The sequence below is a fragment of the Myxocyprinus asiaticus genome, chromosome 32 (assembly GCF_019703515.2).
Source record: "Myxocyprinus asiaticus isolate MX2 ecotype Aquarium Trade chromosome 32, UBuf_Myxa_2, whole genome shotgun sequence".
Classification (NCBI taxonomy): Eukaryota; Metazoa; Chordata; class Actinopteri; order Cypriniformes; family Catostomidae; genus Myxocyprinus; species Myxocyprinus asiaticus.
Window position 1 is genome coordinate 2769863 of NC_059375.1, and position 25716 is coordinate 2795578.

At 43.2% G+C, this 25716-nt stretch overlaps 1 pseudogene; it reads left to right on the forward strand.

Annotated features, from left to right (window-relative positions):
* Nucleotides 1-4795, forward strand: part of LOC127422851 (uncharacterized) — a 55061-nt pseudogene extending 50266 nt beyond the window's left edge.
* Nucleotides 4796-25716: the final 20921 nt, after the last annotated feature.

Here is a 25716-nt window from a genome sequence, read left to right on the forward strand (position 1 = left end):
TGCCGCCACACAGACTGTATGTGGCATCAAGTCTGACTCTCGTTTTAACAAGCTTGCATTATTTCATGTTTGCCAGCCTGGACTTGGTTGAGGGTGTTGTATCTTATGACCTTGCTTTGTGCATTCGTCAGCAAGTAAAGGAGAAACACTTCACATATATCCAATTAAATCAATGCAAAAACCAATTTTCATAAAATGGAAATGACGCCAATGACAAACCAGCAGACCTCTCTCAAGGAAGTGAGAGATTAAGTGGACACACAGTTCAAAAACTGGTGCTTTCTCAGGTTGCCGCCTCTCTTTATGGGTGATAGAATTATGAATCCCTGTGAAAATGAGGCATGGCAGCTCATCTTGCAACTAAAAGAGATAATGGAACTGGTTTGTGCACCAGCGATCTCAGCTGGCCAAGTAGCATACCTAAGAGTATATCTACAATAAGAAATAAATTTTCCCTAATCATCCCTTAAAACCAAAGCACCATTATATGTGTCATTATCCTGAATTTATTCGTCACTTTGGTCCACTTATTTACTTGTGGACTTTAAGGTTTGAAAGCAAACACACCTTTTTCAAGCAATGTGCCAGAAAACTATATAACTTTAAAAATCTGTGCAAAACTCTGGCAGAAAGACATCAACTTCTACAAGTGTATCTGAGTGCAGGCAGCCTGTTCCCTCCAACTGTGCAAGTACAAAGAGGTACAGAGTTTCATGTGGCTGATTACAGTGAAAAGATTAGGCAATTGGTGGCCAGTTTCAATTTTCAGTCACAGTCTGCAGTGGCATGTAATGAAGTCACAGTGAAAGGCACTGTGTACAGGAAGGGGGTGTTTATTTTGCTCAGGAATAGTGATGAAGAACTTTATGTTAGGAAGATTATTCTTGTTAGTACTGTCCATGAATCTGTGTTGTTTATGACAGAGAAATATACTTTTGTTAAGTTGAGAGACATGGGTGTCTACTGTGAATCAGGTGCAACTGAAAAAAAAGATATGTCTACATCAGACAAGAGCATTTGCTTGATTATTATCCACTTCCAGCTTATTAATTGTGTAACATACTTCTAATCTCTCTTCATCATTCCTTTTTAGAAACTTTGTGAGAAGGCAGTGATGGAGCAAATTCAACAACAGAGGCAGCACAGTCAGGTAAAGAAAACATCCACATATTTAGTGATGTAAAAGTAGTATGGTTGCCACTCATATGTAACTGAATAATGCTTTGACTCTGTTCCAAACTGTCTTGAATCAATGAATCAAACCATAAAGGAAGTTGTTTTGTCAGTTTAACCAGGCCTCTCCACTAAATCCCTGACATCTCTACATGAAAGGTTAGAAGACCTTGCTGTGGAAAGCAGGGAAGACCTGGCTTTAATAGAAGAAAAGGACCTGTAGAGGTATTTAATACCAATCCAGTATCGAAAGTTACTCAAAGCATTTAAAAATGAAAGTAAATTTAATAATTTTGACTCTCTGCTTTCCACAATAATTTTTTTAAACTAAATATTGCATTGTAAATGTCCCAAAATTATGGTTAATCTTACTGTCAATGCCCATAGGCTAAAAACAATTAGAGGTATAGCAAAGGAATCTGTCACAATTTAAGATGATATACTGTCCCTCTTCCTCTTCAACTACCATTTCTAGATCAAACAACAGTTCAGTCACAAGAAGTTATTGACAACTCTCCATCTGTCTTCACAAGCAGTTTTAGTACTTCTCATGCACTATCCTTCTGCTCCCAGAGCACTTCTAACTACTCGTTGTCATCCACACTGATTATCAGCCCATGGTATGTAGACTTTCATGTCAACTGGGATTGGATGCCAACTGGAGTTTGTAATGTTATAGCAAATCAAACAAGGCCATCACCTGGTGACAGGAGAGATATGGTAAAGGCAGTTGTGATCAGATGTTACATCATGATCCTAACCCTACCAGAACTATGTGTCAGCGTTGTTCGGTCTATCGTGAAGGATTACCCCAAATGTTTGCTGACTCTGGACAAAAAGGTGACATGGTGGGAGATGGCTGTTACTCCCTTCTACGGCAAATTAAATCAAGAGTGGAATATAAAAACAGGAAAAATACTTTTGCATGATGATGCAGAGAGAGGAGACTTCACACTGATGAAGAAAGATGTGTGACTATAGAGGCCCAGTGGACATGTATGGATGTGTGAGGTGGTGTCCCATGAAACTTCCTTTGGGAGAAACAACTATCATTAGAGAACAAGAAAAGGCAGCTGCTCAACATCTTTTCTGAAGAAGGATTGACTGGGACAGAAAGAGCTGAGCCACTAATGAAGAAGACCTATATTCTCCAATGCCAATACATTAACAATGTCCCTGGACCATCCATTTCAGAGATTAAGGAGGAATGGCATTTTTCTCTTCTCTCAAAGAGGTCTGTTCTTACATTTTAGGCTTTTAACTGATGTCCTCATCCTCAACCATTTGAGAGAGGCTCTGAGCAGCAGAGAAAATACAGTTGTGTATACAAACTCATCATCCAGGCATCAAGGGCGTCCTGAATGAATATGAACCAGAGGCTTCAGACAGCCTGCATGCATCCTTCTGCTTTTGATGTGTTACATGAAAGAGGCCACAAATGCCATCATACTTAATTCAGATGTAAGTGCTTTTTCATTGTCATAGACATTGAGACATACTAATTGATAGCTTGCCTCATTTGTGTTATGGTGAAATATGTGGTGTCATAAATATGTGATATTTACATTTTGTTTTACAGCCGTGTGCCTCACCTGCTGATGTTGAGAGTACTTTGATGCTACCAGAGACCCCCCGCTTGATTGTCCAAGGTAATGTTGAAATAACTGAATTAGACCATACTTTGTATAATTGGCCAAAACTTACAACACATTTTGGAGTGTTATGTTAGCCATCATTTACTCACCTTCATTTCATTCCAAACTTTTATAACTTACATTTCATGAAAGTCAGTGGTCACTGAAACAAAATCTTTCACTATATGGGAAAAAACAAACATTATTCAAAATATCTTCATTTATGTTCCACAGTTGTTTATATTTTTGGGAGAACTGTCCCAAGGGGAACAATCCATCATGATATGGTTATTAAAAAACCTTTTAAAAAGCTGTCCATTGAAGGACAAGTGGTCATGGGACCACACAAGGAGTTTACCAACGGCATAGCTGCAATTTTTGCAAGCTATTAAAACTTCAATTTGCAGTATCCCAAAGATTCCTCATGCATTCTGGAGTTTATACAGAGGTAATCAAACATCATGTTATCATTATATATATGGAGCACTTGCAATAGTAATAGTAACATTGGTAATCACTGCATCCCAACTATGCTGAAGGAAGAAAATGTTTATTTCATCTCCTCAGCCCACAAATGCTAGCTATGCCTGCAGTTAAAACTGCCCCACTGAGCAATAATTATCTGCAATTCACAGTTTAGTCTCTTTATTTTTATATTTATCCAACACATCCTACCTCTTCTGCCATTACATTCCCTTGCACTGTATATAACAGATTTGTATTTGCACTACGTATATATATATACAAATTCCTTGTATGTGTAAGCATACCCGGCAATAAAGCTGATTCTGATTCTGAACAGTAACTTTGAACAGAGAATCTTAACAAAGTAAACAATACTGCAGTGTCTATAATGTATTAGAAGTAATATGGGGCTTTTCCACTGCACGGTATGGCTCGATTCGACTCGACTCTGCTCGCTTTTTTTTTTTGTGGGTTTTCCACTGTGGATAGTACCTGGTACCTGGTACTTTTTTTAGTACCACCTCGGTCGGGGTTCCAAGCGAGCCGAGCCGAGCCAATACTAAATGTGACGTCAAAACCCTGCAGATCACTGATTGTTCAGAGAGAATCGTCACTACCAGCGTCACTGGATTTGCGACACGGGACATCAACCCGCTAGTTTTAAAGTTAGCAACAGCGATAGCAGTATCATTTGTCCACGCAACTTTCGAATTGTAAAAAGAAATGGCTGTGCGCATAACCACGCCATGGTCAATAAACGAGGTGCAGACGTTCCTCTCGTTAGTAGCCGAGGAGAGGATCCAACGAGAGCTGGATGGGGTGACGCAACTATGACGATCAGCCTATAATCCCACCCACGTTGAGGCTGCACTAAACTGCAGTGGAAAAGCAATCTCAGAAAAGTAAAGTGAGCAGAGTCGAGTCGAACTGTAACGTGCAGTGGAAAAGTGCCATTAGAGATGCACAATACAAATGCTATGAAGTCCTATACTTAGGACATCTCAAAGACATGTTTTGACCAAGATTTTACTAAGTAAAGTATAATTTGAAATGGTTTCTGCCCAATTAGTCAATTTAGTGGCAGCTATATATGTTTTGCTTTTGCATGATAGCAGTTTGCAGAATTTTTATTTTATTTATTTTTTTATGTTATCTGCTGTCAGGGTCTGTTCAAACAATCTGTCTAAAATAACTAGCAGGCTTTAATTTCTATGTTATCTTTGAACGTAATCAACAAAACCCTTTTCTTCTCAGGCATTTCATGAAAAGCAGGGTTTGTGTTTCGTACAGACATGAACATTTTTGGATGTTCTTTCTGTTAAAAATATGCATTCAATCTTTGTTTTTATTGTGTTTCTTTGGGGTGCTACTAAAATATTTGTATTAACCTTTAATATAGATGCTTCTTGGGAATTAATCCGCAAACAGGCTCTAAATCAAGAAAAAAGCATGGTGGCATCAATCAGAAAGTTTGCAGTCTTCTGCGGAATTTTTATTTTTATTTTGAGTGGCTGTCAACATAGACAACATGAGAGTTAAACATTAAACATGTGTATGGTGAAGGAATGAGATACATTTAATATGATATATTTTATGTATGAATTGTTATTTGTTTGCATTTCTGATCAACAATGTGTCCTAAGTTCTGCTGTATTCTGCCAGGAATATGTGGCAAAAGTTTTTATTTGTAATGTTGTTTATTTATTCTTTTGATTATTTATTTATTTATTTTTTTTTTTGAAAGTAGTAGTACCAGTACTTTTGTGTTAAACCAGATTATCAATGTATTTCTGATTAAAAAAAAAAAGTGCTGAATAAATGTAAGAAATGCAATGTTATGGTTATTACTTGTGTGAAAAGGGATATTCATTGTATCATTTTAATTCAAATGTGAATGAATTAGTGACCTATGAATGGGAAAACTACTGTATGTTATATTGTGAAAATGCAAGATATAAGGTATTAGTCACATGTAGTTACTGTGTTTGTGCAGCAGAATGTATCACAGCTGTCATGGTACTTTTTAATGTGAATTCAGTTTTTCCATGTATGTTCATATCGATGTACTGTAGAAATCTTAACATGAAATACTGTGAAAGTATGGTAAGTAGTAGGCAATATTGCAAAGTAAAATGAAAGAATCGACCACGCCTCTCTCCCGCCAAAATAAAATGCTGCGGTCCCACCAAGAAAGCCCTCCTCTTTTCCTCGCCCCACGCAACACAAGATCTCCATCGGATGACCCCAGATCTCTGGCCAGAATTGATCGGGGCTTGTCCCCCTCAGCAACTCGCGGAGAAGAAACCCTGTGAGCTCGCTCAACCCCCAGCCCACGGCCTGCCATGTCAAGCAGACATGGAAAGAGTCCGTCCAGGAACTCCACCACATCCTGACCCCCCTCAGCCTCAGGAATTCCAACAATACAGATGCCACTCCACCAGCCATGGTTCCCCATGTCTTCCAACTTCTACCAGACACGCTCCAAATCCACCCCGGTCGCCAGCAGACCAGCAGACAACTCCCCCTCCGATGACTCCAGACAATTGATCCGCCCCTCGACACCCCCCACTCCCATGACCACCCCAGAGAAATCCGTCTCCATGGCAGTGACCGATCAACTCACCACAGCAAGATCCTCCAAGTCAGCAGTCAGTTGGATAAAGCTTTCATTGCTCACTCACCGATGAATCACCTGTGGGTATCAGGTGTTTGAAGAAGGCATCCAACGACTGAGTGATTGGACCATCCTGATGCTACAAGGTGTTTGCCCACTTCAGTGCATGTCCGGAGAGGAGAGAAATGACGTAGGCAATCTTGGCTCTATCTGTCGAAAACCTCTGAGACTGCATCTCGAGCATCAGCGAACACTGCAACAGGAACCCGCTGCAATCCTCTGCCACACCTGAATAAGGAGATGGATTGACCATGGGACTGACTTGTTGAGAAACCAGTGATGGAGATGTGGATGTGGAAGGAGAAGAAGAACTGGCATTCGAGGCTCCAGGTGGTGAGATGACTTGTTGAAGCTCATTCACCAGCTCCTCTAAGATGGTGCTTGTTGGTGGTGGTGGTCAATTGGAAACCCCAGATGAGTCCATATTGGTGGTCTGTTCTTCTATCACGGAGAGAATTCTCAGAGGCAGAGGGATAAAAGGTTTAACAAACAGGTGAGGTAATCCAGACACAGGTATGACATGAACAACAGGTGAATAAACTCCAAACAGGGATAATATAACAATATGCAGATGAAGGGAAAACTCACAACAGTCTTTTGGTCTTTGTAGGAAACATAATAAACATAAAAGAGTCCAATTGCTGGGGAAACAAACGGAGGAAGAATAAACACTAAGCTCAGATGAGGGGAATAAATAACAATGTAAGTAAACAAAAAGGTAAGTATAGAACAACTAGGGAGTCCGTAGTCTTAGAGAGAACATAGACAAGAACAGACAGTGAATGTGAATGTGAGTAGGGTTTAAATGCAGTCCATGATTAGAGAACTGCTGTTGCGTGTAATCAGAACTCGGGGGAGAGTGAGCGCAGTGTCGGCAGTGAAGCAGAGGGAGAGGGAGAGAGAGAGAGAGCCCAGCCCGGTGGATCTGCGACAACTATAATCCACCTTTTTGTTTTTCATATGTGAATGAAGTTTGTCATTTTTGGGCCACAAGTCTTTTTATTTTCACAATAAAAATTTGCTTGAGGTAGCTAATTATTACTCTAGGCTACCTCCCGTTCATTCTCAACATCTGTAATTTTTTGTATTTGTGATCAGGCTGTCTTATTAAAGGCCTATTTGACAAATCCATCTTTTTTTTATATGTTAGCCCAGGGGTTCTCAACAGGGGCATTCAAAGGATGCCAGGGGGCACTGAGAGCAAATTAGTAGAGAGGGGGGCGTTAGGTTACAAATGGGGGGTGTTTATCAGTCATAATAATCAAATCTATTGTAAAGTTCCTCTTTGCATTAAAACGTTTATCTAGACTTGGAGTATATCAGTTGGTTCTCAATTATATGGGTTGGTACGCATTTGTACCGCAGTCCATCTGATTTTGAAGTCAAGTGACACATCTGAAGTATCTGGTTTAGCAGCATCAAATACACAGGCAGAGGCACAACCTCGGCTAATGCACCTGTATGGCTCTGTAGATGGATATGGCTCAATGGACAGAGCAATGCGAGCGGATGTTCATCAATAAAAGGTTGAGAACCACTGTGTTAGCCTATGCTCTTGATGGAGTGGTACTGCAGCAATGAAAATGCTGATGTCCTGACTTTCAGAAAACAAATGCTCCTCCGGAGCAGGCAAATATTGCCGTTTCGCTTCTATTCCGCAATGCTCCTGTAATGTGAGTCACGTTCACTGATCGGGATGATTGGGACCACAGTCGGCTACGATGTGTATCATACAGTCTGACATAATGTCGCACAGTGTGCCATGGTGATATCAATGCATTCGTATCGTACAGTCTAACAAGCAACAATCTGTAGGAAATTTGGTAGTATAAATGTACATGGGATGGGTTAAAGTGCCTGCGTACCTCCACCATTATATGTAGGAAACAGTATGTGTGAGCTAGTAATTAATTTAAACTGTTCTTATTCTACATCATTGTGTAAGGAAATTTATAATGGAATTAGTCGTGTTCGACAACCATTATAAGCTAGATAAATGACAAATAACTAGATTATTTGTCAGAATAAAATTCTCCACCATTAAAATCATAATACGTCTTGTTGTATCTGCTCACAATTTCTATTGTAAGGAATTAGCTTTAATAAGGGAATTATGATTAATTCACTTATTGGATTAATATTATTCTCATGGCTTATTGAAAATAATATCACACATATTTAGGTATAGTTTTGAATCAAAATCTTTTAAAAACAGGGATGAGATTATTTATCAAAATATACCACAGTCAAATTATCTTTGAATACAGACAAACTTTATTGCTATTCTAAACATAAAACTAATCTAACACATACAACGTGAAACAGGTTGGTGAGTAGTGACAGAATGTGAAGTAATATGATCAATACAGAGAAAATGAACTTTATGGAGTCTGTTGACAATGCCTTAAGAACCATTTATCCTTCTTTGAGTCTAAATCGATTTGCAATCAGATTACCCAAAGTATTTAACTAATACACCAGCACTTTGAGCAAAAGTCTGGAGATGTACTTGCATGTCGTTGCATTTCCTTGCGTTGCGTTCTTTGTGTTGCTTGGTTCTTTGGCATTTGAAGAAAGTTTGTTCTGTTGATGTCTTGGACTCTGTTATGATCGCTGTTAGTTGTTTTCTGTATGGATGATGAGGTGGCTTTGAAACGAGGCCTTCCGCAAGGAGGACTTGCGACTCCCATTGGGTGTGTGAACCGTGGAGCAGAGAGTGAGAGGCTTCCTTGGGACTTTTGTGTCCCGAGTTTTCCTTGGACTCTATATGGCACAGAGGATTAGAAAGAAGCAAGAGAGACGAAAAGAGGAGACAAAGCAACGGTTCCAAGAGACCGTTCCAAGAGGCAGTTGTAAGAGACTTTTTCTAGAGTGCATTCTTCCGTGGTAGGGACGTGTTGAACTGAAATGGCCACACCCCAAAAGTGTCCTGAGCCAATCAGAAGTGACATGGTCGACTGGTCTGTCCTTTTCAAAGTTGATTTATGATCCTTTGTGTGAAGGACTCTTACACTTCCCACTCATACCAGTTAATGTCTAATCATGAACTTTTATATCTTGGAAACGGTGCAAGAGACATGACATTCATTGTCATCAACATTCTCTACGTAAACAAGCAAGCATTTACATACTAAATGTGACATGCTTTCATGAATATTACACGTGTAAGTAACAAAACATGAAAAATCCCCGGTTACAAAACATACTGGTCAATTCATTGGTTTTACAACATGGATAATACATTACACGTTACGAGAAACCTGATTGTCGGGGTATATTATCAAGTTAAGCCTTGAATAGTTACCATTCTTAGTAGAATGAGATGAATCATACAAGATTAAATATTATAATCATCGATTTGTCAGTTATAAGTGATTACAAATCACTACACATATTTTAAAAGGTACATCAGGCTATAATCATTAATTTGTCAGTTATAAAAGTGATCACAGGTCATAAAGTCATTTTCAGGATAATCTAGCAAGGCTCGGTTTTGTATACATTGTGGGTCCATGTGGTTTCTGTTGAGCTAAGAGAGAATGTCTTTGAAATGTGCAGATGGGGAGAGTAGGTGTCCCGGAGGAGGAACTAATGTCACTGTGTTAGGTCTATGTTGATTTCGGGCCTTGGGACTGTCTTCACGAGTCTCCATTTCCTGATATGGCTGCGGATTTATGCATTAAGGTCACAAGGTGTTACTTGGCCATTTGGTCTTACAGAGGGTTTAAGTTTGTGGAACAATGAAGGGTTTTCTTTATTGGTCATCTTTGTCATTACAAACCCTAGTTTGAGATTAAGCAGGCATGGGAGACGGTCTCCTTCAGCAATTTAGGTGCCATGGATTTGTTTTTATGACTCTCTAATGGCTCGGTGGGGGATCTCTCTGATCTGTAGAATGTGGTGTTGTGTTCATTTGATGGCTTCGTTCATGGATAATCCTACATATTCCCCCCTTCGATTGCGGAAGTTTGAAGTGGAAGCAAACATCTGCAATTGCTGGAAAACAAGCAGAAGAAGACAAACACGACAAACAACAAGACAACACCTCCATCAAAGCTAAAGCACTGGTGCAGAATAATGAATTATTCAGTAAGTGTTTTAGCGTTCAAAGTATTCTTGGGATGTTTTGGCATTATTTGGACTCTTCTATGATTGTTTGTTTTAGAGTCACAGTTAATTATCCTTAGTGGTTCAGAAACCAGTAAAGGGTAATTCGGATTTGATTGAGGTGAATCATCGTGAATACGAGAGGTCGTTCAGTTCAGTTAGGTGAATTCCTTCTGCCTTGTTTCTATTGCGATTCAGAACCAAGGGTGAAGGAGTACCCATTTAAAACCAGAAGAATTGAATTCCGTTTGACATTCTTCACTTGGGAAGTACCGAAGGCTTAGTCACAAACATGAAGGATTGTGTTCTTTTGGAAATTGATCCGCATGGTTCAATTGTGTAGCATAACGCGGTAAGCTCCTTCAATTTAGTTAGGACAGTTTTTTTTGTCCACAATATCATGGCATGTCATGGATAAATGTCTTATTCGCACGAGGTTTTTGAATGCTCTATGAATTCATGGTGGCTCTTGAACTAAAAGCATAAGGAGTCAATCCTGATATGATGCCATTTACTTTCTTGCTGGCTAATTGGATTAGCATTAGCATTTTGCCTATTGAGTGTTTCCTATCATAATGTGTGGGGAAGTTACATAACCAGTGTTGAGTGGCTAGTGTGACCTTGTATGAACTTAGTGTAGGGTAGCTAGGGTTTGAGTACCTTAAAGTAATGTTGGGTGCTTTATCTATGAGGAAAACAGTTTGATATTTCCCTATAGTGTATAGAACAATTTGAACTTTGTCAGACTTTTTTAGCTGTAGGTGAGACTGTTGTAAACTGTGTCAGACTGTTTCAGGTTCCCCCTTTTCTGGTCTTGGAGCTCGTTTCTGTCATATTGGATTAATATTATTCTCATGGCTTATTGAAAATAATATCACACATATTTAGGTATAGCTTTGAAGCGAAATCTTTTAAAAACAGGAATGAGATTATTTATCAAAATATACCACAGTCAAATTATCTATGAATACAGACAAACTTTATTGCTATTCTAAACATAAAACTAATCTAACACATACAACATGAAACAGGTTAGTGAGTAGTGACAGAATATGAAGTAAAATTATCAGTACAGAGAAAATGAACTTTATGGAGTCTGTTGACAATGCCTTAAGAACCATTTAGCCTTCTTTGAATCTAAATTGATTTGCAGTCAGATTACCCAAAGTATTTAACTAATACACTAGCATTTTGAGCAAAAGTCTGGAGATGTACTTGCATGTTGTTGCATTTCCTTGCATTGCATTCTTTGTGTTGCTTGGTTCTTTGGCATTTGTCTTGGACTCTGTTATGATCGCTGATAGTTGTTTTCTGGATGGATGATGAGGTGGCTTTGAAATGAGGCCTTCCGCAAGGAGGATTCGCGACTCCCGTTGGGTGTGTGAACTGTAGAGCAGAGAGTGAGAGGCTTCCTCTGGACTTTTGTGTCCGAAGTTTTCCTTGGACACTACATGGCACAGAGGATTAGGAAGAAGCAAGAGAGCCGAAAAGAGGAGACCAAGAGACGGTTCCAAGAGAGCGTTCCAAGAGGCAGTTGTAAGATACTTTTTTCTTTTTGTAGGGCTTTACTGGTTGTTTAGATCAGTGTTACTATCAGAAATAATTAATAATTATTTCTTTAGTTATTAATTAATATTTTAATTAATTAATTGAATCTAACTCATTAAAACCTCATACGGGGCTCCAGTAAATGTAGTGCGCTACGTTTAGGAGCGGGTTTGGTTATTAGCAATAATTAATAATTATCAAAGACAATTATTAATTATTAAAATCAATAGAACATTGATGAGAATCAATGTTAGCTTTTTCTAATACTTTAAATCAACAATTATCAAAGATAATCATTAATTGTTAACATCAATGAAACATTAATTTAAATTAACACTAGCTTATTGATCATTCATATTCAACAATCATCAAAGATAATTGTTAATTATTAAAAATCAATAGAATATTAATAAGGATTAACATTGACAGGGCACCACCCTGGAATCAGGGACTAATAACCAGATAGTATAACAGTCTCAATATTAGCTTGTTCTCTTAGGAAAATCGACATCCGAAGAATATCTATTTTCGGGGAAAAAAACAATGAATGAAGGCTTGAATCCGAGCACTGACATCTCGTCAGCATGACACAGGTGTATGCAAAACAAACCAAAACACTTCTCTTTGTAATATAAACAAAGTTTATTTATGCAGTAATATCAATTAATAATTAATACAATGCAGTCAATAAACTTCCGACTTACAACTACAAACTAAACAGTGATATGATTAGATATGGAAATAAAAATAATCCTGTAACACATGAGGGTGTGTGTGTGTGTGTGTGTGTGTGTGAGAGAGTGAGTGTGTGTGTGTGTGTGTGTGTGTGTGTGTGTGTGTGTGTGTGTGTGTGTGTGTGTGTGTAAGGAGGGACGCGCACAAAATGGCGGACATGACTCTCGTGGAGAGTGTCACGCGAGACTTCTGGCCAGAGAATATGGCCACGAATGTGGGCAGAGAGAAACCAGTCAATGGAGTCTACCAGTTACCGTGTGTATCCGCTTGTACGATAGCTTAGGGACAAAGCTGAGCTTTATCACGATGCAATCTACTAGCCAAAAATGTGTCCGAGAATGTTTGTGAGGTATTGCGCGTGCACGTGTGTGTGTGTGTGTGTGGTTAGTACAAGAGAGAAAATAAAGTGACGGCCCCAAAGCCGATTTCGCGATCGTGGGAGAGAAAGCAGCTGTTAGTTTATCACTCAGAGACGCGGTGGACGGCTCGTAAACTGTCCCGCATTCTTTGATTCTTTAGTGGATAAACTCAGTTTACCGGTCTCACCCGCGATGGCGAAAATGCACAACAGTCCAATGTGGTTGGACCACAATACAGCAAATCAAATTTGTGATAATTAATACCCTGAGTATTAATAATGAGCAGACATGGCGGTCCGTAAACTGTACAAGCAATAAACTTGATACACAAGAATAACGCACTATAATATTCTATCTCTGCCCAGACGTAAACCTCTTACTTGAATCGCATGAGGATGCAGAATGTGTGTTCATCCATCCTCTAACTCAGACTCGGTTTCTCGTGGCTCAGGTGATGATGGGAGGCCGTTTCCTTGCTCTGTCGGCAGGCGGTACGGCTGCTGATTCTCAGTGGGCTGGCGGAGAAATCAGTAACATCGATTTGATTGAAGATGGAAGAGAAATCTTTTCTCTCTTCACTTCTGCAGGCAAACGGATGAAGATGCGGATTGCTCGGCAGTCTCCTTCGGATCTGTTAGAGTGTTCGGTGGAACACAGAGTAATCTCAACACATCCAGCGAGATGGAGATTGTATAGCCACAGTTTCAAGTTGGACGTTACTTCCTTGTGCCACGAGGCTGCACCTGGGAGCAGCGATGAGCTGCGTCTACACACGGCGAGCAAAGTTGCTGGAAGCAAATCCCGGAAGCATTTCAGAGGTATTTCTACTCCTGATGATGTAATGGTTGAGGTGCGTTCTGTCGTGTGCCTCATCCAATAGGAGTTGAGAGTTCGATCCTTTAGTGAGCAAGGCTTCATGGGATTTGTAGTCTGTTTTGGACTCCCTTTATTTGATTTTGGCACAATTTTTATCAGTATAATTTATGACCTGGTATGTGGGAGCCTGAGTTAGGTTTTACAACTGTGTTAGGCCTGCCTTTGTCTTCTATCTGAATACATGAGGCCCAACATTTTACATCATTTATTCTCATTCTACTTTTTGGCTATGTATTTTCAATCACTTTCCACTTCTAATTCATCTACAAACGAATAGGGAAAAACGTTTATCCAATCAGAATGTATTCCTTGATGCTTACAAGCAAAGCGTGAAGGCTGCTTCACAAATCGCATTCTGAAGCAATGCATGTGTCTGAGCCAGATGTGTATGACTGTCTTTTTTTCAGCAGAACACAAACGAAGATTTTTAGAAGAATGTCTCAGCTCTGTAGGTCCATGCAATGTAAGTGAATGGGTGCAAACTTTTTGAAGCACCAAAAAGCACATATTGTATTCATAAAAGTAATCCATACGACTCCAGTGGATTAATTAATGTCTTCAGAAGCGAAACGCTAGGTGTGTGTAAGAAATAGATAAATATTTACAACTTCTTTATTAAAAATGTACGCTTCCAGCCAGCTCATTGACGAGGGTGGAGTTTAAACTGCCTCTCGTTTGATGTGAGCACGTAAGCCTCCTCTGCATAGATATTCATATGTAGATACCTTATTAGCAGCTGTTCCTATGGACTGCAATACTGTTTCCACACAAAAACAGTTTATGTAGCGGTCTGAGCAAGAAGCTCAGTCTGAGGCATCTCCTCCACTAATTTTCCTTCAAACCGATTCAAACAGCTCTCCTTGTTGACCGTTCCAAGATGGCGCAGCAGTTGATGTTTCCAAACCAGCCGAATGAGGCATCTATGTATGAATATCTATGCTCCTCTGTTGTAAACTACATTGCACTTCAATAATTTTTTGTATTTCACACATCAGTTCTCCCAGAGAAGCGAGAGGCTCATGAATTTTTAGTAAAAAAAGTTTTGAATTTTGATCTATTCCTTACACACAGCTAGTGTTTCGCTTCAGAAAACATTAATTAAACCACTGGAGTCATGTGGATTACTTTTATGATGGCTGAATGTGCTTTTTGGAGCTTCAAAAATTTGGAACCCATTCACTTGCATTGTATGGACCTACAGAGCTGAAATAGTCTTCCAAAAATCTTCATTTGTGGTCTGCTGAAGAAAGAAAGTCATACACATCTGGGATGGCATGAGGGTAAGTAAATGATAAGAGAATTAAAATTTTTGGGTGAACTATTCCTTTAAATGATGTATGTAATTTGAAGGCAAAGAGTGCGAGATCTCTGCTAATGAATCACTATCGCCATTAAGAAAGAGAACATTATGGATTAAAAACCTGAGATGTTCTGCATGACCGCGTAATTGCTTAATTTATTTAATAGGAAAGGAGGGCTGATTTTCAGTTCAAGTAAATTGGCATGTGATTTTTGCATTGTTATAGCAACATCAGGAGTTTTCTAAGTGTAAATTAGGCTGGCTTGAGCATTCAGTGTCGGTTCGAATTTTGAAAAGTACCTTTACAAAAATCGAGAGATCTGGCAAACTTGTTGCAAATTTGTCACTCATTTTCACATGCAAATGTGCTTTGCGGCAAACTCTTCATTCTCGCCAAAAGTTTGCTGCAGGTTCACCACTACTGGTCTACAGCTGCGAACTTCGTGCAAACATTTGCGGCGAATCACAAGCTCATTTGCATGTGAAAATAATGAGTGACAAATTTGCGGGAAATTTGTGGCACGTTTATCAGAATTCTGGATTTTTTGTAAGGGTAACTGTGTACCCTGGTGTAACAAAATTTATTGGAAGCAACATTTAAATTGCAAAAATTATTAGATAGCTTTTCTAATTTTGATTTTTTAAATGTTGAATGTGAAATTTGGGACATTTGCAAGGGACTGTGGGTGATTGAAGGCCACGAATGATGCATTTGATGCATCCTCCAAAATATGGCAAATGAAGGCTGTGAAACAAGTCTGCATTTCAAGGGTCCTCACAATTGAGATGGCCTTTGGTGGTGATTGATGACATAGCAGTCGAGATATCCAGCATAACGAGGCTGCAGCCTTTCGATTGAGAAGCACCCACTGTTTCGAAAGGTTTTGAGATTTCGTTGGTTTGCCACTATGGGGAGTTAAAACCTTAGTAAACCCATGAACCTGTGTGTGACAAGGAGGAGGGTGTGGCTGGGTCATAAGGATGGACGCCTGGCGCTGACTTACCTCAATAAGCCCTGAGGGGGATTAGGAGGAGCTGGAGAAGCCAGTTAGAGAGAGAGATGCACGCAGAGCTGTGTGTGTGCGTCAATGTTCTCGCGTGATCCTCTTCCAAAGTCCTGGTTTTGGCACCACTGTGGCAGAACTCACTGCCATCTCTACAAAGAAGGAAGTGGGACTTGGGTTCACAGTACATGTAGAGTTTAATAACAGACAGTTTCAACTTAACAGAACATAAAAAGTCCTATGCAGCACACACTCGCCGGCAGACACATACACAGCTCCGTGTGAAGCTCATACTGTTGACCTTCCCGGCACAATGCAGAATGCACACGTTTGCAAGCTGTGTGCAACTCTCTCTCTCGAAATGGCATCTCCGGCTCCTCCTTATCCCCCTCCCAGCTGATTGGGGTAACTCAGAGCCAGGCATCCATCCTGACGGCTGTAGCATCTGAACCAATCAGACACACAAATATTCATTATTTAATGAATAATCCAACAGACATCTCAAGACCGTAACAAGCAAAGGTCCAAGTAGGCCCAAGCAAACTCTGAGATGTCTGCTCTCCCACTGATCATTATCAGCTTTTACTCCCCCTTGCTGACACTGGTCCAGCAACTTATGGACTTCAGAGACATTCCAGGTGGGGAAAGGTAGCCACATGCAAAAGCAAAGGAATGTGGGGAATTTTCCGGTTCAATCTGATAACAGCACAACACATCACAGACCTTCATGTAAACAAACAAACCGCATGTAGCCAAAAGCTAGCTCTTTAGCAGCCCTACATGCATTCAAGTTAAAGCCCTTGACATCAACCGTTAGCTGTTAGCATCCAACTAACACTTAGATATGGTGTTAGTGTAATGTGTTAAACCTCTCCTCTCTCTCTGCCCCTCCTCACTCTTGGTTTCACCCTCTGTTTGAGCTCTCACATGCTTCTCTGTCTGAAATAGGTCGGTCCTTCCCCATATACATTGGGTTTATTTGTGTTATTTTTATTTTATTCCTCCTCCATTTTATTTCATTTATTTACTTTTGTTTTAGCCTGAATATCACTATTCAGCTAAGTTGAATTTAATTACATTTGAAATTTAATTAAATCAATTTGTTTATTTACCTTTCCTTTTAGTTTCCTAGAGCTATAAGGACATTCTACTTTTACTTTTACCTTATTTTAGTTATTTTACCATCACCATCTTCCCTCTCAGTATAGGATTACGGTAATTCTAGCAACTGTTGTTTCCTTAATGAGCTATACAGGTTATTAGAAGCCTAATTCCTGTCTCTTCTCTACCCCTCCTCACTCCTTAGCGCCAGGCCTAGTACATGGAGTATGGTTACCGTTCAACACACTGTAGGCCCCAGAGAGAACTAGAAACACTTCCTATTGTTTCTGTTTATTGACCTTGAGGTGTTTGGTGTATCCCTGCTAGCTTAGTTAACAGTCCCCCTAGGATTTATGAGTCTACTGCAGCATCAATTGAACCAGTGACACCTGCTTAGCCATATCTCCTAGCTTAAACTAAATAGGGAAAACCCTCCTTTCTTCCTTTCTCTTTGACATGAAAATCCCCCCCCACCCCCCCGAAAAAAATAACATTATGAAAATAACTAAAAATGGCTATATATTATGGGTTATTACATAGCCTGAAACTATGCACATTATAAAGACAAAATGTAAGAACTTCACACTATACAGTGTAAGAAGTAATGATTTTATTTATTTTTATCAGGAAGGCAAAAGGACATTAAGGAGTCTTTGGTGGACATGATCATCAAGGATTCACAGACATTTTCAGTGGTGGAGGATGAGTAACTCAGGGCATTTGTCAAGAAGCTTTTTCCAACATACTGTATGTGCTTTCTTCAAGGAATGGACTGAAGGACATGGTTGCTGAAAGGAACAACACAACAAAAGTGAAGTTGGTGGCAGAGGTGAAGAATGCAAACTGTGTTTATTTGACATGTGGATTCATATCTTGCAGTAACTTGCCATTACATCAATGATGAAACCAAGCTGTCCACTGTTGTACTGGTAGCTTTAAAGTATACTGAAACACATGCTGCAGAGCACATTAAAGAAGCAAAGACAGTTCCCTATCTGTCACTCACTCGACATGGTGTCGATGTAGTGACACTAGGGGTCACTCTTGGGAGCCCAAGACACCTCTGGTCTTTGATAAAAGGCCAATGAAAATTGGCGAGTAGTATTTGCATGCCACTCCCCCGGACATACGGGTATAAAAGGAGCTGGTATGCCACCACTCATTCAGATTTTCTCTTTGGAGCCGAACGGTCATGCTCACAGAGCTTAATTCTACTGTTCATTCACATCTGCTGGATCTGATGGCGCATTTCAGCGGCTTCTCCCTCCTCTGCACTGGTGCACTGCAGAGAACACCCCTGGGCGCTTCGGCAGAAAACAAAGAGAGTATATTTTCTGATAGAGCCTTTTCCTCTAAAAGAGTATATTTCTCTAAAAGAGCGGCACACACGGAACGTCTTTTTAAAGACGTGTCTTTTTAAAGACGTGTCTTTTTAAAGATGCCTTTCCGATTGTGTGTTATTCCTGGTTGCAGTCGTTATCTCTCAACTTCGGATGGTCATGATCGCTGTCTTTCGCGTCTGGGCGCAACCCACACGGAGGCAGCGTTTGTGGATGGTTCATGTTCTCATGGCGAGAACATGACCATGGCAACGTTTCGTAAGAAAGCAGCGGCTCCCCGCCTCAGTCCTTCAACCTACAGGTATGAAGCCAACGCGGCTAGCATTGGGGGCGATTTGGGGACCCCAATGGGATCGCCTCTGCCGGGTATCCCCCCGCGGACCTCCCATTCCCCAGCACGCTCGTCTGCCCCAGTTGGGCTACCAGATGAGTTCGCCGGCTCGTCTCAAGGCGAGTCTGGCTTCTTGTTCGGAGCCCGCGAAGATGATGAGCTCTCGAGCGCAGCGTCGGAGAGCGGACTTGTCCAGTCAGACGCTGAAGCCTCAGCTGGGCTCCCCCCCTCGGGGACGATTGCGCAGTCACAGGCTGATGCCGAAATGATGGACATGCTTTCCCGGGCGGCCGCGAGCATCTGGTTAGAGTGGAACCCTCCGCTCTCCCCTGAACCCTCGCGGCTTGAAGATTGGTTCCTGGGCTCGCGGCACCGCTCAAAGCAGCCACGCCCCACTCCAGTGCCTTTCTTCCCGGAAGTGCACGAGGAGCTGATGAAATCATGGGAGGCACCTTTTACTGCCTGGCCCTGATTCCGCAGTTCCCCCGCTCTCACTACCCTCGGGGCGGCCAGGGGCTATACGGTGATTCCCCCGGTGGATAAGGCGCTCACGGTGCACCTATGCCTGCAGAACACCGCCACCTGGCACAGACGCTCTAAGCTCCCGTCCAAGCCCTGTAGGCTCATGTCGTCCCTGACGGCTAAAGCCTACAGCGCTGCTGGACAAGCCGCCTCTGCCCTGCACGCCATGGCTCTCCTGCAGGTCCACAAAGCCAAGGCGTTGAAAGAACTGCACGAGGGTAGTTCCACCCCAGATTTGATGCAGGAACTGCGCTCGGCGACCGACCTCGCTTTCCAAGCGATGAAGGTCATGGTGCGGTCTCTCGGGTGGACGATAGCCACAATAGTGGTCAAGAGCGCAACCTTTGGCTCAACCTGGTCGAGATGGGTGAGGCCGACAAGACACGGTTTCTTGCTGCACCCATTTCCCAGGCTGGCCTATTCGGTGACACCGTCGAGGACTTTGCCCAGCAGTTCTCAGCGGTGAAGCAGCAGACGGAGGCTATCCAGCACATCGTGCCCCGGCGCGGCTCAAGATCCCGCACCCCGTCTGCTCATCGCCAAGGGCGTCCCCCTGCGGTGACTGCACCGGCTCCACCGCAGCCCGCCCCTTCGGCCCAGCCCCGGCGTGGAGCCCACCGCAACAAGCATATGCAATTCAGTTCGCCAGGCGCCCGCCCAGGTTCAGCAGTATTCACTTCACCTTGGTCAAGGACGAAAACGCTGCTATCTTGCATGCGGAGATCGCTACCCTCCTATGGAAGGGCGCGATAGAACCTGTCCCTCCAGCCGAGATGAAGAAGGGGTTTTACAGCCCCTACTTCATCGTACCGAAAAAAGGTGGTGGGTTGTGGCCAATCTTGGACCAGCGAGTACTGAACCGGGCCTTATACAGACTCCCGTTCAAGATGCTGACGCAAAAACGCATTCTGGTGAGTGTCCGGCATCAAGATTGGTTCGCGGCGGTAGACCTGAAAGATGCGTACTTCCACGTCTCCATCTTTCCTCGACACAGACCCTTCCTGCGGTTTGCATTTGAGGGTCAGGCGTATCAGTACAAAGTCCTCCCTTTCGGCCTGTCCCTGTCTCCTCGCGTCTTCGCGAAGGTCGCAGAGGCTGCCCTTGCCCCATTAAGGGAGGTGGGCATTTGCATTTTCAACTATCTTGATGACTGGCTAATCCTAGCTCACTCTCGAGACATGTTGTGCACACACAGGGACTTGGTGCTCTCACACCTCAGCCGACTAGGGCTCCGGGTCAACTGGGAAAAGAGCAAGCTCCTCCCGGTTCAGAGCATCTCTTTTCTCGGTTTGGAGCTGGACTCAGTCTCTTTGATGGCGCACCTCACGAACGTGCGTGCCCAGTCGGTGTTGGCCTGTTTGAAGGTGTTCAAAGAGAAAACAGCAAAATTTTCAGAGGCTCCTGGGCCATATGGCATCCTCGGCGGTAGCCACCCTGCTCGGGTTGATGCATATGAGACCACTTCAGCACTGGCTTCAGACTCAAGTCCCGAGATGGGCATGGCACCACGGGACACATCGCGTGGTCATCACGCCGGTCTGTCACCGTCTTTTCAGCCCTTGGACCGACCTCTCATTTCTACGGACAGGTGTTCCTCTAGAACTGGTCTCCAGGTGCGTTGTGGTCATGACAGATGCCTCCAAAACAGGCTGGGGTGCTGTTTGCAATGGGCACGCAGCCGCTGGCCTGTGGACGGGCCTGCGACTGCATTGGCACATCAACTGCCTCGAGCTGTTGGCAATTCTGCTCGCCCTGCGGAGGTTTCGGGCGTTGATCCAGGGCAAGCACGTGTTAGTTCGGACAGACAACATGGCAATGGTAGCATGTGTCAACCGCCAAGGCGGTCTGTGCTCTCGTTGTATGTCACAACTTGCCTGCCGTCTCCTCTTCTGGAGTCAGCAGCACTTCAAGTCACTGCGAGCCACTCACATCCCGGGCAACCTCAACACTACAGCGGACGCGCTGTCATGGCAGGTTACCCTCAGGGGAGAGTGGAGACTCCACCCTCAGGTGGTCCAGCTGATTTGGAATCGATTCGGATGGGCACAGGTGGACCTGTTCACCTCCCAAGAATCCTCCCACTGCCCGCTCTGGTGCGCCCTCACCGAGGCTCCCCTTGGCATAGACGCGCTGGCACACAGCTGGCCCCCTGGCCTGCACAAATATGCGTTTCCCCCAGTGAGCCTACTTGCTCAGACCCTGTGCAAGGTCAGGGAGGATGAGGAGCAGGTTGTCCTGGTAGCACCCTACTGGCCCACCCAGACGTGGTTCTTGAACCTCACGCTCCTCGCGACAGCCTCCCCCTGGCGAATTCCCCTGAGGAAGGACCTTCTTTCTCAGGGATGGGGCACCATCTGGCACCTGCGACCAGACCTCTGGAATCTCCATGTCTGACCTGCAGTAGTAGACACGATCACTCAGGCTAGGGCCCCCTCTATGAGGCGCCTGTATGCCTTTAAGTGGCATCTGTTTGCTAAGTGGTGTTCTTCCTGACGGGAAGATCCCCAGAGATGCGCAGTCGGATCAGTGCTTTCCTTCCTGCAGGAGAGGTGGGAAGGGAGGCTGTCCCCTTCCACCTTGAAGGTGTACATTGCCGCCATAGCAGCACACCATGACACAGTCGACGGTAAGTCCTTAGGGAAGCACAACCTGATCATCAGGTTCCTAAGAGGCACCAGGAGGCTGAATCCCTCCAGACCATTCCTCGTTCCCTCATGGGACCTCTCTGTTGTTCTTCAGGGTCTACAGAGAACCCCCTTTGAGCCTTTGCAGTCAGCCGAGCTTAAGGCACTCTCCTTGAAGACTGCCCTCCTGACTGCGCTCACTTCCATCAAGAGGGTAGGAGACCTGCAAGCGTTCTGTGTCAGCGAAACGTGCTTGGAGTTCAGTCCGGGTTACTCTCACGTGATCCTGAGACCCCGACCGGGCTATGTGCCCAAGGTTCCCACCACCCCTTTTAGGGACCAGGTGGTGAACCTGCAAGCGCTGCCCCAGGAGGAGGCAGACCCAGCCCTGTCGTTGCTGTGTCCGGCGCGTGCTTTACGCATCTATCTGGATCGCACACAGGGCTTTAGGATCTCTGAGCAGCTCTTTGTCTGCTTTGGTGCACAGCGGAAAGGAAGCGCTGTCTCCAAGCAGAGGATCGCCCAGTAGCTCATTGACACCATAACTATGGCATATCACGCCCAGGACATGCCACCCCCGGTAGGGCTACGAGCCCATTCTACCAGTGGTGTAGTGGCTTCCTGGGCCCTGGCCAGGGGTGCCTCTCTAACAGACATTTGCAGAGCAGCAGGCTGGGCAACACCCAACACCTTTGCAACCTCCGGGTGGAACTGGTTTCATCCCAGGTAGTGGCACGCAATACAAGTGGATAAGCCCAGGATAGCCGGCTGGGTGTATCGCTTGCACATAGTGCCTTCCACCTCCTTTTGAGCTGAAGATGTGCGGCATTAATTCCCAGTAGTGTTCACAAGTTTTGTTCCCTGGTTGACTTCCTCCGAGCCCTGTGGCAGTCGAGTTTTCAGAGAGACTCGCTGCCGGCCCAGTACACGTGCTAACTAAGAATCCTGTTCTGGGGTAGGTGCTCCGCATGTGGCAGTTCCCTGTAAGGCTAACCCCATGCGATATATATCTTCCACTAATTCGTTTCTCTGTTGGCAAACTGTGTCTTCCTTGGGCAGAGCCCCTCTGCCCCAGTCTCCATGTTTGTAGTAACTCCTCCCCCATTAGGTAGGATCTATCTTGAAGATTCTCCACATGGTTGGAAAGACCATGTGACGTATTCTTCCACTTAAATACCCCCCCCTCTCTTTGGGCGAGGTGTGGTCTCCGCGGTGTCTTCCCCTTTGGAGGGACACCCCCCGACTAGACCTGGCGGCCCAGTCAGATAATCCCCCTTCTTTTTTAGGGAGTGGAAAAAGAGAAGGGGAAAAGAGGCCACGACTGGGTTAAGCCTGTCTCTATCTTTTGGGTAGTCAACTTGTCCCCAAAGGGCCGTTCGACACTCATAAATATGTTGGGGGAGGTTACGTGTCGACCTGGTGTGCTGGCTATGAGGCACACAGTAGTCTGCCCACCACACACCGCCAGTTCACGTAACACAGTTCAGCCAGTTGTGGCATTTCGTATAGGGACACCTAGTGTCACTACATCGACACAACATCGAGTGAGTGACAGATAGGGAACGTCATGTTTACTTGTGTAACCTCCGTTCCCTGATGGAGGCAACAAGATGTTGTGTCCCTCCTGCCACGACACTGAACTACCCTCTGAAATGGCCGGCTCCTCAGCATAAAACCTGAATGAGTGGTTGCACACCAGCTCCATTTATACCCATATGTCCGGGGGAGTGGCATGCAAATACCACTCACCAATTTTCATTGGCCTTTTATCAAAGATCTGAGGTGTCACTACATCGACACAACGTCTCGTTCCCTCCATCAGGGAATGGAGGTTACACAAGTAACCATGACGTTTTGCTAGAGTCATCAGGAATAAGAGTCAAAGTTACTGTCTCATTACGGACCATGCTTCAAATATGATTCTGTGTGCAAACCTCCCTCAGATGAAACACATTCCATACTTTGCACACACCTTAAATCTGGTGGTGAAAAAAGCCCTCTCACAACCAACAGAGCTCAGTGCATTAGAGACAAGTGACGCAAATTAGTCACCTTGCTGCAGAGAAACTGTCTGCAATCCAGCAGCAGATGGGCAAGCCCAAGATGAATCACCTTCAGGAGGTAGAAACAAGGTGGAACAGTACATTTTTCATGCTTCAGAGACTATAAAGAACCTGAAGCTGTTGGTGCCATTTTGACCTCTTTGAACACCAACATAACTCCCTTGAACAGTGGATAGTTTGAAACCATCTCCCAGAACCTCCATGCCCTTTCATCCTTCAATTATGCCACAGTTGAGCTCTCTGCAGAGAAAGTGGTCACAGCATCAAAGATAATACCAATTGTCTGGATGATTTTTGATCAAATTAATGAAAAAGCAAACAAATTGACATCACCAACATCAATTTAACTAATAAATAACTTAATGATAAACCTAAAACAGTGCTTTGGAGCCACTGAGTCCATAAGGATTTTGGCCAAGGCAACACTTAGACCATAGCATTTGGCAGTGTATTTTCCCTTTTAGACACATTATATTTAAAAAAAATTACAAAATAAATATGTGTAAAACTTTGTTATGTTCTTAAAATTTTTACCTGTATGTAAAAACAAAACTTAAAAAAAGTAGATATAAGCACATTCATCACAAAAAAATTATAGCACTACTGAACGTCCTCCTCACTGATTACACTGCTGACTGCTAGTTTTTTTTATATAGATGCTTTTCATGACAAACACGTGTGTATAATGAAAAAGGTAGAGTGATAGTTAATTGTCTATAATTGACCTGATTAGTAAAGACCTCCCAAAAACACACAAAACAAGAAGTACAAAATAATAAAAGAACACATATATACAGATGGTATTTAATGATTTGTACATTTCTTTTAATAGATTACACTTTCATGAAACATTTGCATTTGGTTTCTACAGAGTGTCATTTGACATGTTTGGGCTGTGTTCTCATTGCATTTACACTGTTTTGACCAGCAGGTGTGGCCAGTGGGCAGTGTTTCGAGAGCTTTGTTCTTACGTTCTCATGGAACTACGTCATCATCCACTGCCGAAGTTCGATTCCAATCCTCAAGAACGCAAGTACTGAGAATGCAGGAAATTACCCAGATGTGTCCTTAGCTTGAGCTTCCCCTCTTGTTTGCCAGTGGCCGGGTGTGTGACGTTGACTTTAAGGCAGTGTATTAAGGGCGGATTTTAGGGCAACGCTGTGGGGCTGTTGGCCTGATGGTGGAAATACAGATCAATTTTGGTCTCATGGATCAAGGTCCGAGGTTATTGGCCCCAGCTGACCAGTTGATAGCCCTAGCTCACACTGGCCTGATAGTGGAAACATGGCTATTGAGGTCTAACACCCTGTCCTAACCAGACGCGACATCGCGACACACGATGAAAGGTGTCCTTTCCATGTTAAATAGAGGTTTTGTCCTAACCACACACGACGAGGGACAGGGCATTCTATTTTTGAAATGGTTTCTATTTCTGCAACGTTGCACCGAGCAGGACAGTCAACAAATGGATCTAAAATTATTCTTTTATTTTAAAATTGTATTCTCTATATTACAGCCAGCATCTCACTAGCCAAACTTGAGCTTAGCTGAGGGTGTCACACACCTACTGAATGTTGTGCTTGAGGTCTTGTTTTCTTCAGTGAGAGCTCTGTGTCACACACACACCAGTTCAGAATGGCAGAGTAGTGATATACCGGCTCATTCTGACTTTCTCTCAGCTTCCCTGTCATGTGGAGATCAGTGAAAAAACAGGAGTAGTGCGTTAACATAAACCATTGTAACAGACTGAATTTGGAAATTATTTATAACTTAACTTTGCTCTTTGTACTGTATGTGTGTGGTTGTGTATTTATCCCCTCGTGGTTTGCCGTAGAAAGTGTATCCCCGTACACAGCTTCA